Here is a 4,085-nt window from a genome sequence, read left to right as displayed (position 1 = left end):
CCGGTTCCCCCCTCCTCCCAAACCCCCAACCCCTCCTCCCACACCCTGCCACCAAGTATATGACTCTACCTGACGTACTTCCTATTCCCCCTACCCCTTGATTTCCGTTTGTTGGGGTATGCATTGAGCCTTCACTAGACCAAGGACCACTCTTCCCACTGATGCAAGACAAGGCATTCCTATGCTACATTTTTTGGCTAGAACCATGTGTACCCCTTGGTTGATGGTTTAGACCCTGGGAGTCCTGGAGCATCTGGGTGGCTGAAGTTGTTGTTCTTCCCATGGGGCTGTAAATCCATTCAGCTCCTCAGACCACCCTCGAGCTCTTCCATTGGGGACCCCATGCCCAGTCCAATGGATGGCTGATAGCATCTGCCTCTGTATGTATAAGGCACTGGCAGGGCCCCTCCAGAGACAACCATGACATGCTCTTCTTGGTATGCCTTTCTTCTTGTTCATAATAGTGTCAGGGTTTGGTTACTGCTTATAGGATGAATCCCAAGGTGGGGCAGTCTCTATGTAGCCTTTCCTTCAGTCTCTGCTCAACATTTTGTCCTCTTTATTGTTTCTGTGAGTATTTTGTTCCCTTTCTCAGGGGAACCAAAGCAAACCTTCTTGAGCTTCCTGTAGTCTGTGAATTGTAACGTTTTTTTTTTTGTTGTTGTTGTTGTTTTATTTTATTTTATTTTATTTTATTTTATTTTATTTTATTTTATTTTATTTTATTTTATTTTATTTTATTGAGCTTTTAGGCTAACATCCACTCATCAGTGAGTGCATACCATGTGTGTTCTTTTATGACTGGGTTACCTTGCTCAGTATGACACTTTCTAATTCCACCCATTTACCAAAGAATTTCATGAATTCATTGATTTAATAGCTGAATAGCACTCCATTGTGTGTGTGTGTGTGTGTGTGTGTGTGTATTATATATATCACAATTTCTGTATCCATTCCTCTGCTAAAGGACATCTGGGTAGTTTTCAGCTAATGGCTATTATAAATAAGACTGCTATGAACATAGGGGAGGATGTGTCCTCATTATCTGTTAGAGAATCTTCTGGGTATATGCCCAGGAGTGGTATAGCTGGATCCTCAGATTTAACAGCTTGCAATATCACCAACAATGGAGAAGTGTTTCTCTTTCCCCACATCCTCTAAAACATCTGCCCGGCTATCCTGGAACTCACTTTGTAGACCAGGCTGGCCTCAAACTCAGAAATCTGCCTGCCTCTGCCTCCCAAGTTCTAGGATGAAAGATGTGCACCTTCTTTTTGGAGGCAGTCAGAGCTATGATCTTTCCTTTTAGCACTGCTTCCATTGTGTCCCACAAGTTTTGATATGCTGTGTCTTCATTTTCATTAAATTCTAAAAAGTCTTTAATTTCTTTCTTTATTTTTTCCTTGAGCAAGCTTTCATTGAGAAGAGCATTGTTCAAAGTCCATGTGCATATATGTTTTTCATTGCTTTTGTTTAAACTTAAGGCTGTGGTGTTCTGATAAGGTGCATGGAATAATTTCAATATTTCTGTATCTGTTGAAGCCTGTTTTGTGACCAATTATATGGTCATTTTTGGAGAAGGTATCATGAGCTGCCGAGTAGAAGGTAAATTCTTTTGCTTTAGGATGGAATGTTCTATAAATATCTGTTAGATCCATTTGGTCCATAACTTCATTTAATTTCACCGTGTCTCTATTTAGTTTCTGTTTCTATGATTTCTTCATGTTGAGAGTGGAGTGTTGAGTTCTCCCACTATTATTGTGTCTGGTGCAATGTGTGCTTTGAGCTTTAGTAAAGTTTCTTTTATGAATGTGGGTGCCCTTGCGTTCAGAACATAGATGTTCAGAATTGAGAGTTCATGTTGGAAGACTTTTTCTTTTAAATGTCCTTCCTTATCTTTTTTTATATCTTCTGGTTGAAAGTCAATTTTATCCAATATACGAATGCCCACTACAGCTTGTTTCTTGTGACCTTTTGTTTGGAAAATTGTTTTGACTCTGAAGTAGTGACTAACTTTGTCCCTGAGATGGGTCTCTTATATGCCACAAAATGTTGTATCTTGTTTACATATCCAGTCTGTTTGTCTATATTTTTTATTAGGGAATTGAAAACATTGATGTAAAGAGATATTAAGGAAAAGTGATTGTTGTTTACTGTGATCCTCTTTGTTAAATGTGAAATTCTGTTTGTGTAGCTATCTTTTGGGTTTGTTGTAAGAAGACTACTTTATTGCTTTTTCTAGGATGCCCTTTCCCACTTTGTGTAGGTATTTTCCATCCAATACTGTGTACATTTGCTTTTCTCATGGAATATTTTGTTTTCTCTGTCTTTGGAATTGGGGAGTTTTGCTGGGTATAGTAGTCTGAGCTGATATTTATGTTCTCTTTGGGTCTGCATGACATCAGGCCAGGATCTTCTAACTTTCATAGTGTGGTGAAAAGTCTGGTGTAATTCTGATAGGTCTGCCTTCATATGTTATTTGACCTTTTCCCCCTTACTGCTTTTAATATTCTTTCTTTGTTTAGTGCATTTGGTGTTTTGATTATTATGTGATGGGAGGACTTTCTGCTCTGGTCTAGTCTGTTTGGAGTCCTGCAGCCTTTTTGTATGTTCATGGCTTATCTTTCTTTAGGTGAGAGAAGATTTCTTCCATAATTTTGTTGAAGATATTTACTGGCCCTTTAACATGTAAATCTTCCCTCTCTTCTATACCTATAATCCTTGAACTTGGTCTTCTCTTTGTGTCCTGGATTTCCTAGATGTTTTGTGTTACAAGCTTTTTGCATTTTCTTTTACCGTTGAGTCAATATTTTCTATGGAATCTTCAGCATCTGAGATTCTTTCTTCTATCTCTTGCATTAGGTTGTTGATGCTTGCATCTCTGACACCCAAGTTCTTTCCATGGTTTTATATCTCCAGAGATGTCTCACTTTCTAATTATTTTATTGTTTCTACTTCCATTTTGAGATCCTGGATGGTTTTGTTCAGTTCCTTCTCTTGTTTGCTTTTGTTTTCCTGAAATTCTTTAAGGGATTTTTGTGGTTCCCTTTTAAGGGGTTCCATCTCTTGACCCATGTTCTCCTGTGTTTCTTTATGGGATTATTTTTTGTATTTCCTTCTTATGGGCTTCTGCCTGTTGACCATTATTCTCACATAATTCCCTATGGGATTTTTGTGTTGTCTCTTTAAGGGCTTTTACCTGTTGACCCATGCTCTCCTGTATTTCTTTAAGGGAGTTATTTATGTCCTTCTTGAAGTTCTCTAACAGCATCATGAAATGTGATCTTTAAATCCAGCTCTTGCTTTTCTGATTTGATGGATTACCCAGGATTTGTTGTTTTGGGAGAACTTTTTCTGATGGTGCCATGTTGCCATGGTTTCTGTTGGTAGGGATCTTAGGTTTGCCTTTGGCCACCTAGTCATTTCTGGTGTTAGCTGTTCTTGCTGTGTCTGAATGTGGTTTCTCTGTACTGCAGGCATGTGTGTCTGTAGTCCTGGGATTCCCTTTCTCTCAAATGCCCTGCATGCATCTGGTTCTCCAGGAAGTATCAGGAAATGGGGTCCTCCCAGTAGCAGACCTGGCAAGGTTTGTATGCCCTGCATGCTGCTGGTACTCAAATGCCCTGTGTGCTGCTGGTTCCTGAATGCCCTGCATTCTGCTGGTTCAAATGCCCCGTGCATTGCTAGTTCTCTTGAAAGTATCAAGAAATTGGGTCTCCTCTGTGGCAGAATTGGCAGGAGTCTATCACATCAGAACAATTGAACTCTTAGGTTCTTCTTAGAAGGGGGGATAAAATAACCATGGGAGAAGATACAGAGTCAAAGTGCGGAGCAGAGACTGAAGGACAGACCATACAAAAACTACCATACCTGGGGATCCATCCAATATAAAGTCACCAAACCCAGACACTATTGTAGAGGCCAACAAGTTCTTACTGAAGGAGCTTGAAATAGTTGTTTCTTATAGGCTCTGCCTGTATCTGAGAAATATAGTGTTGGGTGCTCTCAGACAACCACTGAACTGAGCATAGCATCCTCAATAGAGAAGGTAGAGAAAGAACCCAAGGAGCTGAAGGATGTTGCAA

Source organism: Apodemus sylvaticus, chromosome 2, assembly GCF_947179515.1.
Source record: "Apodemus sylvaticus chromosome 2, mApoSyl1.1, whole genome shotgun sequence".
Taxonomy (NCBI): Eukaryota; Metazoa; Chordata; class Mammalia; order Rodentia; family Muridae; genus Apodemus; species Apodemus sylvaticus.
This window is presented reverse-complemented; position numbering follows the sequence as displayed.